The sequence below is a fragment of the Palaemon carinicauda genome, chromosome 13, assembly GCF_036898095.1.
Source record: "Palaemon carinicauda isolate YSFRI2023 chromosome 13, ASM3689809v2, whole genome shotgun sequence".
Classification (NCBI taxonomy): Eukaryota; Metazoa; Arthropoda; class Malacostraca; order Decapoda; family Palaemonidae; genus Palaemon; species Palaemon carinicauda.
Window position 1 is genome coordinate 4689426 of NC_090737.1, and position 14048 is coordinate 4703473.

The window sequence follows — 14048 nt, forward strand, 5'->3', positions numbered from 1 at the left end:
GGGTCTCCAAGGCAAAGTGAAGAGTCTAAGGTACCTCTTCCCGTGAGGCCTCTTCTCCAGCAATAACGGTCTTATTGCCTTTCGGCGGGAGGAAACTCCTTTCCGCTCTCGGCAATGAAGCCTGTCGCTCAGCCTTTCCCTGACCTTCAGGCTTAAAGGAATAACTTTTTCCTGCCCGCTGGATCTATCCTCGCTCATGCGAAGCTACGATCGTCCCTGCCCTACTCGGAGGAAGACCTCCAACTTGGAGCATGGCTTGGACTTTTAGTCCTTTAAGAGATCTTCTCAAGACCCTTTTACGACAGGCCTCGGATTGTATTCCGCCTTGGGTCTTCTGCTCACTCTGGCCACGGCCAGTGTGTAAGCAATCTTCTTGGTCTCTTACTACTCCCCCCTTTCTAAGGAAGAGGGGAAGGCAACATTCAGGCTCGCTCCTGAGTTGTTGGCTAGACTCAGAATCTGAGGGTCCCGACCCTTCGGTCCGATTCATTCAAGATTTCGAGTCTCCATTCTGTGTGTGATGTCCCAAGACCTTCTCTTTCTTGCCAGTAAGGAATCGAGAGGTTAGCGCTGGGAACAGCTGCAGTTTGGCCTCAGTTGCAGCCGATTTGGGAACACAAGGAGGACATGGGGGGAGAGTCATCAGTATACCTCTTCAGCCCGGACTCGAGGACATTCATCTCGACCTGTCTTCAGACCCTCCCCCGTCACGTCGCCCTACAGCACGATGTTGGATACATCGCAAAGTCCCTCGCCTTCGAGTAATACTACTCTGTGACGCAGGTGCTACAAGCTGGAGTCTGAAAGCGTCTGATGACCTTCGCAGCCCGCTTCCTGCAGGGCGTGACCCACAGGAGTCTCGATACGTTTTCTATCGCTCTGTGGTGGCTACACAACAGCTGGTCTAACCTCAGGCTCCTTTTTGGACAGGTAGCAGAAGGTTGAGGGCATTGTTATCAGGTTTTAGTCTGCATGAACGAAAGAAGTATGTCTGGCCCTTACTTCTTTCTTCATCATCCCCTCTACGGGGAAGCAGCATCCTGGTCTCTGCATAGCTGACCTCGAACCTCTGCAGGTAAACCATGCTTCCTTGTGTTCCGAGTATTGAGTCAATACTGTCGCGTCCCCCATACCCTGACGAGGTGGTATTGGGAACGTCCTAACCCAGAGTTCCTTCTGGAACTCCAGGTCAACTGCCTAAGACGGGTCACACTTCTTCCTTCACACACAAGCTTACGTAGGCCACATGGTTCCTTGCGGAGCAAGGAACTTGTGAGGTGCAGGGACTCCTTTTCTCGAGTGCGACTCACTCGGATTCTGAGTCCCCGGGTAAAGCCAAAGCCAGTATGGCTGGGGACTTTCCACCCTTCCTAAGGGATAAGTCACCCTTTGTAAATAGCGTGGGTTGTATTTCGGTTACGGAACAAATGACAAATTCGAAGATAATTTGTATTTTTCCTAACCATACAAACCTTAGCTATTTACACATATTTGCCCGCCAGCCCTGTCCCCCAAGACAAGTCCTACCTCTAAGTGAAAGTGAGTATTCACGTGTGTGTGAGGGGGAGGAGGGGTAGCTAGCTACCACTCCCCTACCCCCCCGCTAACTAGCGCGGGGGTAATACACCCTCGTTAAATTCTAATGGCTCGCCATTTCAGCTACGCTAAAAGTAATAACCCTTTGTAAATAGCTAAGGTTTGTATGGTTAGGAAAAATACAAATTATCTTCGAATTTGTCATATTTTTCTTATTTTTCACTACATGTTCAAACTATCCCAGGAGAATTATATTTAGAATCAAAGTCATAAATTGTGATTGGTTATGCTTTCTCTGCAAAAGGAGTCCGATGACTTACAATATTAAAATTTTGAAATTTAATGAATAGTTTTTCCAACTCTTCTCAAGTTTTTGTATCATCGTACCATAGCTTTTAAAAAATCTAATGATAATCATATCCTCAACAGCTCATTTTGGACTTTGAACTGTTGGATAGAGGGAGATGTGGTTGCATATCCCACCATTCCAGCCCCATTTGCTTCAACTGATACCTTATCCCCAAGTCTTCTGGCCAACTCCAGTTGGGATGTGCAAACGCAACAAGGAAACGATACAGACGGTCTTGTTTCTTGAACTTGTGTATTCTCGTTTGTAAGTGAGATCCTTAAAGTCGAGGAATTTGATTTAATTTACTCATTAGTTTTTAGGTTATTTTCAGTCACCTAATTTCAGAGATCTTGAGCAAGTTAATGTACTGTCAGTCACCAAGATCTTGAGTCGTTGGTTAAGTTATATGATTTTATGATATTTCCTTTATGTTCTGTTTTGTGTTGAAATTATTAGGGCAGTAGAACTTAATTTAGTTGGCTTATTTTAAAATTACTTTTCTTTTTAGTGTTTGTTTTCGGAAAGAATTCAGTCGCTTTACCAGATTTTATTTTACTTCTACCTGTGAAGTCTTTATTTGTCAAAGAATGATATTGAGAGCTTTTGCCATTCATCCATGACTTACTAATATTAGGAAATGCCTTACATTAATATTACTTTACAAGAACTGGAAGAAGGGGAGAACTTTTTGCAAGGGATATTGATTATATTACTGATTCAACTTTTACAAGATTGAATACTGATGATTATCATCTTGGGTGTAGGTGAAAAGTGTCATTTGACCTCAATTTCAATGTAACAAATGCTTTAAATATTCATGACCCTTGAATAGTTCAGTTGATATTTTTGAAGTTACAGACATGATTATTTTTAAAGTGAAACTTTTCAATTTTTTTATATATAACTAGGGGTCCATCTACTATTCATCAGTTTATATTTCTTTAATATATATTATTTTATACTAAGCTAGAAAACAATGATTTAAATTATGAACAGTTTTTAATATGCATCTTCATTCAGTGCGAGCAAACAAACATTTTAAGTCATTACTGTGCATTTTACTAGAGGAATTTAAGTGAAATGTTACTTAGTTTGAATATGGATCTTTCCATATTGTTACTGGCATTTTTAGAAGATGACAATAGATTAACGTCTCATTGAAATGTTACGATTCTGGCTGTATATGATTGTTCGAAAGTTATGTAATTTTTAGGGTTATTCATTATTTTTCTTGGAAAAGAAACAGGACTTGAAACTCAGAAAATGGTTTTAAAGGGTATAAATTGTAGGCCGTGTTTGTCTACTTAAGACTGAAAGGTAATGATTTTCAAGTATATGTTCCATGGAATGTTGACTCATGTTAGATCATTTTGACTTTTTGAATTTCGATAGATTTCAGCTTTGTGCAGATTTTAACTTTCATACCTTATAAAAAGTATCCTTTATATGAATGTTTGACTCTACTGTTGTACTGCATCTAAATATCTATTTTTAGTGTGTTGTTAAGTGCAGGCACCTTAATGAAAGTAATGAATTAAGATTGTGGTACCCTACTGGAAAACTTCCTGTCAGGATTCGAGTTCTGCTAGTTTCTAGTAGTGTCTGCAACCTCGCCATCCTTGGCAGAGCTTATAGGTCTACCTGCTGAATCATCAGCAGCTATTGCTTGGCTCTTCCTAGTTCTAGCTTGATGGAGAGGGGCAGGGTCACTGATCATATGTATAATGGTCAGTCTTTAGGAAATTGTCCTGTTCCCGGCTTCCATAGATGAGCGACGTTTAAACCTTTCAAGTGAATTTGCTTGAGTCAAGATGGCTGAATCCCAAAGCTCTTGAAAATGCCAGGTAGATGAAAGGATACAATTTTTGTCTTAATTTGATAGTTTCTCATGCAGAGTACCTGTTGATTTGTTTTTCATACTGTTTTTCAATTCACAGCTTTATATATTCGGTTTGGATAGCATCAAGCAATCTTTGCCTCCACACTACTTTCCTTAGTCTGTTCCCTTTGCAAAATGAGCCTCCTTTATTTTTAGCTTATATGAAGTTCAATCATTGAACTATACTTGGGGATAATTGAATAAATACATATCTTAGTCCACATAGGTATTCAAAAGTAAATCCAGCATAACAAAGAATATGCTTCGATTGGAATATAAAACAATGTCTTTGCCTTATATGCGCTGTAAGTTATTCAACCTTTGCATTTCTGAAGCATATTTTGTTAAACAAGTACAGTATATAAACCAGTTAGAAGTGGGTAAAGATGTAGACAAAGAAGAAGTGCACGTATGCCAATCTTTGTTTATCGTACCCATTCAGTTGGTGCTTTCTGTATGGGCTTTCCTTATTAGATGCTATTTAATACCAACCCAGGTTTATGATATAATTAAATATCCTTATTAAGTGCTGAGCATCTTTATATTTTTTCAAATTATACTTAGTTTATAAAGCAAGAATATACATAAAGCCAAAATTAATCTTTTTAAGTTTTGCAAGCATGTTTAGGAGTACCTGGAAGACTATTGTGTCTCTTAACATGTTCTTATTTATATAATGAGAGAAATGGGAAGTGGCTTTTAATGATTTTCAAATTTTAAGAATGCCCCAGGTAGCCATTTGATATCCGCAGTAATCCCAGAGAGCTGAATAATTTGTTTGCGATATAAATGCCCTTTTTTGTAATTACATAAACTGTATTCACACATGTTCATATACATTCCATGGATCATTAGTGGAGGGCCTGTAAGTGTATGAGAGTCAGGCTTGAACCTAGTCGAAGTTTCCCTGAAGTTAATAGTGTTAAAAAGTTCCTCTCGTTGCTGGTAGAATATTACAAGATCATTCCTTTTAATTTTTTTACTCTTATTTTCTCGTATGTTGCCAGCCAATATTTAGAGAAGGCATTATTATTGTCTTTTTTGCATTCCCAAGTTGCTTGTTACTAATTTTAGGTCTTACATAAGAGAACCATTATGGATATTTATATAACCGTCCAAAAAAGCTGTCCACGTTTAACTTTTAAGGGTTATTTGGAGCAATTTGCCTATCTTTTTGTAGGTTTATAAGTATAATGTAAGGAAATAGTTTCTTTATAAGATGTAAGCTACTTTTTACAATTGTAATGAAGCTGATGTAACGAGTGTACTTCATACAGAAGCTGAAATATCAAAGTTCTATTGTGACTTCCTCCCTGATCTGTATCCATATGGGTGATGCACACATTACATTACTATAAGTTGATGATCATTTCTGACTGAAATTTATGTTTGGTATGAGAAACAATTGATTGTGGAAATATTTGAAATTTTGAAATAGATTTTATAAATATTGGGGCCATTTTAAATTGAAAACTATTTTCATTGATTGATTTTATAATAAGAATTAGTTTTGAATTGAAAATTTTGAGAGTGTGAGGAACTTGTATTATGGTATGAATTTAGAGAAATGTTTGAAATGAAGCTACATTTATTTAATGTAACGATTAACTTTCAAGGGGACAAAGTTTAATATAGTCCAATTGCAATAGAAACTTTAGTTGTAAATTGGCATATTTCCAGAGTTTTTATTTTGCTCATTTGAATTTTTATTCCACACAACCACCGAGTTTAATCTAGCAAGTTGCAATACAGTCACATGACTTGTCCGGAATGCAAAGTTTTCTGGTTAGTGCATGTAGGTAATGATTAATCTATATTAGTTATAATAATTATGAATTTAGTAAATGTTTCTTAGTGCATTGAATTTTATATGATTTATTAATTGAAAAACTTGTGCTTATGTAAATTGAATCGGATCTAGAGTTTTGTCCTGGGTTTGGCTAAAACCGTTAATGATAATTTTGATATGTAACCAAAAGTATAACTGCATCCGAATTGTGAGAATAATAAGGGAACACTTGAAGATAAACTGGGTAATTCAATAAACAGTGCAAAGTTTTTCTTCAGTTGTGAAAAGTTTTGGATGCAACAAATTATAACCACATGACAAATGTCTCGATGTATAATTCAATGATATTAACGATTTAGATGAGTTATATGGTCAAGGCATAGTTCCATGATATTAAAGTTTTTACTTTTGTGAATATAAAGGAAGCAAGGCTTTTGACCATGTATCATATTCTCTGAGAATCCTGTTTAATTCATTTATTCATATTATGAAATTGTGTCATTTCAGTAAATCTTGGAAGTTTAGTCAAAGGGTATCAGTGTGTGAATAGAACATTTTAAGTAAAGCCCTGTCCACACGATCGAGCATGTCTGACGGGCAAACAGTGATACCAGACCACAATAGTTAGTGAAAATGAGGGTTGATGACATCAGAAGCGGGAAAATTAATGGCAGGGATCTGGCAACACTATGATCCCAGATCCCTGTCTGTGGTTTTCCCACCTCTGACGTCATAACCCCCATTCTTACTAACTTTTGTGGTCTGGTATCACTGTTTGCCCGTCGGGCATGCTCGATCGTGTGGACAGGGCTTTATGAATCTGCTTACCGTAACAGTTGTGTATCAAGGTTTATTTCTGAAGTTGGATAAACTGCTGACCGTGAGCTATCGTGACATCGTCATGCATAGTGGCGAAATAAGTGAAAACAAATTTTTCGATATCTTCAATTGTCTTGACACAAACCTAGTCCTTTGCTAAAACTGAGAGTAAGGTATACTTTAGCCTATGTACTACTGCAGTTTACAGATACAGTGTGCTGTATGGTTGATCTTGTGTACTAATGCTTAAAGGGTAAGCACAATTATGTAAAAGTGTACTTAATGTTCATTTAGTTGACGTGTAAATATTTTGTGTAGAATTATAAAACAAGTTGAAATAAACCATTTTAGAAATACAGTACTATAAACATTAATTTTGAATACATGTGTCTGATAATAGGAAAAACATTCAGCCTAGATTTTTACAGTAATAGTTATGTGCATACGGTATAAAGCTTTGGAATGAAAAGATTTCATGTTTTGATATGAGAATTTATTGAATGTACAGCAAAACATTCTTAGTTTTAATAGGGACACGATATGCTAGCCTGGGCTTGAATGTTAGATTTCTGTAAAGTTTAAAAGAAATTTACAATATAGATCTCATAAAATGTTTTATTGAAGCCCACATCAAAAAGAAGTAATATTGAGTGTAACTTTTTAATTTTAGTCTTGTTGTGACAATGAAGGTTTTCTTGTAAGGAAAAAGCTTTGTCTTTATAATTTAATCATGTTTGAAATTTGTTACTTGAACTTCCCCGGACAATATAAAGTTGTGCAATAAATGACATGATGTATACAGATGTTGGGTGTTAAGCTAAGTTATAGAATAACTTATCTGAAACTAAGTTTCCTCAGTACATTGTACTTACCCTTTTAAAGTACTGTACACATGTAACTTGTCAAGAAATGAATCGGGTAGTATCTATATTTCCTGTATCATTACCTAATCAATCTTTGTCCAATGTTGCTGTATTGCTAATTTAAATTCTTTGAATTCATCAATTTCTCTTCCCAGTATAGTAAATTTGGTCTTGAATTTATTGGAATATTTGTTTATGGAAATAGCATTGGGGGCATCATAACAGATTTTTGTAATGTTTATCACTGAATGTCTTCTTGTCCTCGCTTGCAATTCACCTGTAATGTGTCTGTTCTTCGTGAAATCAAACTTCATGAACTTGTGAAAATATATGTTTGACTAAGTGTGTATCTTGTTCCCCTGTACACGATATTATTTACCATAAAACATCTTCCAGTTCCTCCAAATTTGGCATCTTCTTCTTGTGTACGGTAATGGCAAGTTAACTTTAGTGACTAGCTATAGTCATAGGTTGCTGTTTGGCTCATGTATTTTTTTTTTTTTTTTTTTTTTTTTACCAGGTCTCAGTATTTGCTTCTTGTCCTGGTCAAATGTAGGTACTGTAGTTAGAAGACAATGTATTTTTGTATCTTAGTGTTCTAAAATTAGTGTTCATTGTTGTCATTTGCAAATAATGCGTCGGAATGTAAAGATGCAATTAAACTTTTAACATATGGAAAATTTTATCCTGTTATATGATTAGTGTTCTTTTATTATATAATGTTCATAAATGAATTTTGTGCCTTTATAATGCCCAGGTAAAATTAGATGAAGTTTTAGAAGTTGTTTCTAACATTTGACAAAAGAATAAAGTGAGAGAGTTTAATATAGATGTACACATATGCTATTATCATTATTTCTTTATTCTATGAAAGATCAACTTTGAGTCAGCTACACAAGCATTTTGTACTATTCAAACCTTGACTATGTATCAGAGGAGGGAATATATTGCACAAGAAAGAAATTATAAGATGTACAGTTGGGGACCATAAAGTTAGTGATGTAATCTTTTTCAAATTAAGAAAAAATTGTTTATTTTTGTTCTAAAAGCTTGCATATGAATTTTCTTGTGCATAACCCTTGTTTCACAGAGTGACTTTTTCTAGTTTTTTGACATTTATTATTTTATTGATTATGTTATATGTCTCAATAATTAACTCGGTTTTATTCCTGAAATTGAAAGAAACTGTTTAGAAGGGTGTAAGTGTTTAGTGTGTGATCATTCATAAATTTAATGCAATTTTTCCAAGTCCAAGTTTCATTGGTAAAAACACTCGAAAACTATATAATTACACAATGTCATCATCAATTTAGCTGCCGTCCATGATTTTGAATATTGTTATAATGCTAAAGTGCAACCTGTTTTTATATAATTGTATAATGTAAATGTAGTACTTTGATGAGTATATTTGTGCTTCTAAACTGGCCTAAGGTTTGCTTTTTTTTTTAAAGAAATGCCTCCTTTCTTCATATTACATATTCTGACTATATCACCCAGAGGTTGCATTTTGTAAATGTAATCCTTGTAAAGAAATTGAGTTTGATATATTTTGCTATATATATATATATGCCGATGAAATTAACTTTTTTTTTTTTATTAATGAACATATTGATAAAGTGAGGCATTAACCATCTGTGTACCAGTATCATATATAAGTAACAACATCAGGTACGAGTATCATTTTAAAATCTCTCGGGTAGAGGTAACTAATGGCGCCTCTTTATTGATTCAGAACTTTCATACCAAGAATCGGCAATTTTTTCGCTATAATAATATACCTCATCATATTGGTACTTAATGATGGGTTAGTTATTTTTTGGTTATTAATTTTTGTGAACATTGCAATCACTTTTTATAAGTATAGCATGATTCAATACAGTATTTATTTGGTATTGGTTTCACCATATGGAAAGAATACAGTTAGATATTGTGTTTGACTTTACTTACTAGATAGCAATAAGCTGAGCAGGCAAAGTGTACGGCCAGCAACACTACATGAAATTGGCATTATTGTTCTACATAGTTTTGAAAAAGTCGTTTACTTGTATAATTTTTTGTTAGGATTTACAGTGTTGCATTCATAAAATAATGTCTTTGTTTTATGAATAAAAAAAAGAATATTTATAAATCTTTAATGAATCTAAGCTTTAAACAATATATAATTTTTTGTTACTATAAATGAAAAGTCATTGTTGTATTGTAAGGCAGTATACACAACAGTTATCTCAATAGTAATCAACATTCCATTTTAACTCAAAACTCCAGTTATACTGATAGCACAGTGTGAAGTTTTGACAAATTAAATTTATAAATGCCTTATTTTTCCTATTTTTGTCCTAAGTACTGTTAAGCTTTTCCTATTTTTGTCCTAAGTACTGTTAAGCTTGTATTTAGAATTCAATTTACATTTGTTCCTTTGTGTATAAGCTCTTTAAATAGGGAACTTCAATTTACATTTGTTCCTTTGTGTATAAGCTCTTTAAATAGGGAACTTCAATTTACATTTGTTCCTTTGTGTATAAGCTCTTTAAATAGGGAGCTTCAATTTACATTTGTTCCTTTGCATATAAGCTCTTTAAATAGGGAGCTTAAATATACATTTATTCCTTCGTGCATAAGCTTTTTAAATAGGGAGCTAATTGCAACGTGAGGTGGAACGTCTGCTAATTTCGTCAACAACAGATACTGAGCGAGGGGTTCAAGCACTGTCCCTCCACCTGACGGAAGAGTCTCACTTTGTTTTTCAGCTGTAACAAGTACTGTATGTTAAGTTCAGTTGCAGACTTAATCGAATTTTCTTATTTTCTCTTTTTGCAGGAAGTGAATGCTGGCTGTTAATTGCAGAAATAGATGTGAAGTAAGAGACTTGGACTTGCCAATGAAAGGGTGGCTGATGTAACCGACTTCAGATCCGCACGGTACCTGTGTTTCTTGTGAGGTGGCATAATTTTTCACTATCCTCCCCTTATGGCAGATGTACATCATGGCCGCCTGTGCAGTGCCAGGCGTTCGCTTGGGGGGGGAAAGTTAAAAAGTTAGCCTTCTCCGGAGTTTGTCTTGGCAATATCCATTAAATACCGAAGGGAAGGAGTCTTTTGCTTCTGTTTCTATATCAAGTGTCTACTACCGCTCTGCATAACACCCCTGCCTCGGTCCCCAGGGGGTACGAGGCATGAGCAAGGAGCTGTTGGATCTACGTCGGCGGTCTTTCCAGGTTCTAGTTTCACGCGACTCCGTACGGTTCTGTGTTGTGGGCCCTTGCTGTGTTCCTGTTGGGACAACCTATGTGGTTTCTCCCTTGAGTTGTCATCGTTGGTCGCTCAGACCTTGGTTCTTGCTTGATGAGCTTGGAATGAGCGTTAGAAGGGGAAGAAATGTGCTAGTTGTTCTTTGTCCCCGACTCTTCCTCGTCCACTTCTTTCTCCGACTCAGATTCTAATGCTTCTTTAAGATGATGAGTAAGTGAGGGGAAGGAGTAAGAAATCCAAAAAGGCCAGTACTAGTTATAAGGAAAGGGCTCCTTACAGTACCCCCCTCTCTTTCGGTGGTTGTTTGTACCAGAGTGGTGCATGTTAAGCCATCCTCAGGCTGGAGCTGTAACCCCATGCCATGGCGTTTGGTAGCCAGGCGGGACAGTTCTGTACGGCCCTGTACACCTTCTGTTCCGCGGTTGATGGAGGGGCTTCATTGCTCTCTCTGCAATGAAGACCCAGAGTTGGGGACAGATGGACATTTTTTCCATGCCTGAGGGCTGTGACCTTTCTCCTTCCTCAGTGAGGAGAGTGAAGACGATGTGCTACTCCTTCAGTCTTTGCCCTGAACAGTGAGTGCCATGGATTCTTCCCCAGCTGATGTTGGCCTTCCTTGCCTTTTTCAACCCCTAATTCCGTTTGTGATGCTGTTCTTGAGACACCGAAAGTATTGGTGGGTGTAGTTAATCAGTGGCGCATCCTGCCACACCCTCCACCCTGCCTGGGCATGAGGGTGCTCAGGATTTGTTTGTTCCTAAAACATCTGATTTTGGAACAGTGCTGACAAGGGCTTACAATATCGTGTCAGTGTTCCTTTGTGAACGTCCTTACTGTTACTGATAAGTGACACTGGCTAGAAGGGTGACCTTGGCTCTGCCATCCATGACTATTCTCCATGGTCAGACCTGGCTGAATTGACCCCGGATCAAGTTGATGATCATATCTGTGGATCTTAGCTGGTCAAATAGGATCTTGTCTAACCCCCCACTCTTGAAGCAGAGAAGGTTCTATGCCCCAGAGCATGCTGCGTCATCTCCGCTGCAGGTTGACCCATCATTGTGCACACCGACGGGAGACTCTCTTTAGAGATAATCAAGGCAGAAGGTACCTGCTTCTTGGCCTGAGTTGGTGGTCATGAAATTGTCTGGCATGGCATTCCTCCAAGCTGTCTCTTAGCTCGACAAGTGGTCAGGCAGTAGTGGCGTACTTCATAAGTCAACGAGGTTATCAACACCGAAGTCTTGGGGAAGTACAAGTGTCTTGTGCTATCTGGTGGGAAGACAGTGACCTTTCTTATTAGTGAGCCAAATGGGTTTTGGAAAGAAGGGATACTTTGGTTTCCTGTTTCTCAAAATAACCTAGCTCAGAATTAGCTCTGTTGTCTTGAAATTCTTAGGTGCAGGCAACAACACTTCTCCCGAGGAGTTGCCTACAGGCTGTGGTTAGATGTGAACAACTCCGTTGCAAGACTCCTTGATTCAATGCTCAGTCTCCTACAAAGCCCCTGGCTCTTCTATGGGAACTGTGGCAAAACCCGAACTGATTGATCTGGTGCAACAAAGGGCCCTGTGCCTGTTCTCAAAACCACAATTGGGACCACTCACAACTTCTTCCAGAAAGGAGCCATTGCATGCAGAGCATTTTCAAGTACCCCATCTTAGTTCCTTCATGAATGGCGTGAAGTAGAGGGAAAAGTTGATGTGAGAGTTGGGGGATGCCAGTCTTGTCATTGGGCCACTTAGCAGAAACAGGCCAAATGGTAGGTAGTGAGTGTTCTGGGTAATTACTTACTACCCTTTTATGACAGTCTGCCCTTGCTCTCATCTTGCTTACTGATAGAGTTCCTGTCTGATCCTACAACATCGCTCTCGAAGTAATTTGAGAATTCTACAGTCGACTTCCTGGTGAAGTCAACTGGGGGTTTAGAAATTGATCATCAATCTATAATGAACAAGTTTGCTTGACAAACAAAGTTCAGGATGGACAAAGTAGTGTCCCAACAGAGATGACGACTTCATACTAAAGGGTGCATACTTTAAAGTGCCCTTGCACCCTCTATTGAATGGTGTATCAGTTTAAAACATGGGGTGTGGACTGTGTACAGCTCTCTGGATGTTCACCTTGGTAGCAGTCTGGGACTACTCACAAGGGATCACTTGTACACGTACACCTTTCCTCTGTTCAGTCTGATCTTCCCTCTAGTGAACAGTGTTGATTACGCCAGGGCTCAGGATAACACTGCTGGCTTCCAGATGGCCTTATTTCAGTTGGTATCCCAATCTGTTGGTACTTCTACTCAAGGTCACAAGAAAACTACCCCAATGGTCCACACTCCCCCTGTCAGCTGCACCCTTCAGAGGTACCAATAATCATGAAGTTGCTATCACCTCTTAGCGAAAGGCTTTTTGCAAAAGTCCACAGGAGAGATCTGAGTACCTTTGATGGTCCTCTGCAGCTGTGTACCTGGGTAATTGGGCCATCTGCAGTTGGTGTCACTGAATGGATACTTCAGCAATTCCTTTACATGATTTTGTGAGAGGAGCATTGCAGTACCAAAATCAAACTGTGAAGGGGTAATTTTCAGATGAAAGTACAAGAGCTCCTCTTACCTATGGTTTATACCTCTCCGGCCACAAAATGTTCTTGAGAAACTTCACTAACACAATTGCTCAACATCTTCCGACAGGTTGATAAATGTCCCTTAAAGCAGATTTTCCCACACTCAGAGAGGAAAAAGGCAAGCCAATCAATGACCAAGTTTTTCACAAGTCAAGATCTTACGACTCGATTGCATATTAGCGGTTGGAACAGGCGACCACAGCACTTAACCATGCACTGAGATACCACATTGTCGGCAAGGATCCTTCCCAACCATGTGGTATACAGTCATGGATCACTGTTCAGTCTGCTAACCTGCTGAAGTGGGGAAGGATTTCTCGATGAAGGTGGAAAGGGTATCATAGAAATAGTCCAGGGAGACTGATTGATGGGATAGCAGCATCTCGTACCATCCCCCAACTCAATGAGTGTAGTTCTGAGAACCTTCCCTTGGTGTAGGAAATTCTTGGTACCTTTTCACTTCACTTGCAAGGTATGAGGTTACATACTAGGGATGTACCCTTCTCGTAGTCGATCAGCACACACTACGGGAGCTAATGCACCCGGTATTTGTGCTTGGTTCTCGTGAGAATGAGTGCATGCACTACTGACAGGAGAAAGGAGCATTGTCAGTATACCTTTGGTAACGAATGGTGGTAGAGGGCTTGTTGTGACAGGTACAACAGCAATAACCAAGGGGATGTTTCCTTTCAAGGAAACTGTCGCTGACGTCGCTCATAGCCGACGACTTGGCTACTGAGAGGCCGTGGCAAGTTAGAATGAACCAGAGCTTGCGGTTCACCATGTTTTGCATGTTGATACACTAGCCTTAAAGCAGGCTAGATAATATTTCTTCGGTAATCATGACTTATTCTAGCCTTTCACAGGAGAAAGTCCTTGATGACAAAACTACTCTTCAACTCCAAAAATACATTTTGAAAAATGAGACTTGAGATTGTTTCCT

At 38.2% G+C, this 14048-nt stretch overlaps 1 protein-coding gene across 3 annotated transcripts in view; it reads left to right on the forward strand.

Moving 5' to 3' along the window:
* Positions 1 to 9554, forward strand: part of LOC137652141 (uncharacterized) — a 49920-nt gene extending 40366 nt beyond the window's left edge. For all 3 annotated transcript variants that reach the window (XM_068385340.1, XM_068385339.1, XM_068385341.1), the window contains one exon: positions 1966 to 9554. The gene's annotated coding sequence lies outside the window, so the exon portion shown is untranslated. The remainder of the gene's footprint in view (positions 1 to 1965) is intronic.
* Positions 9555 to 14048: the final 4494 nt, after the last annotated feature.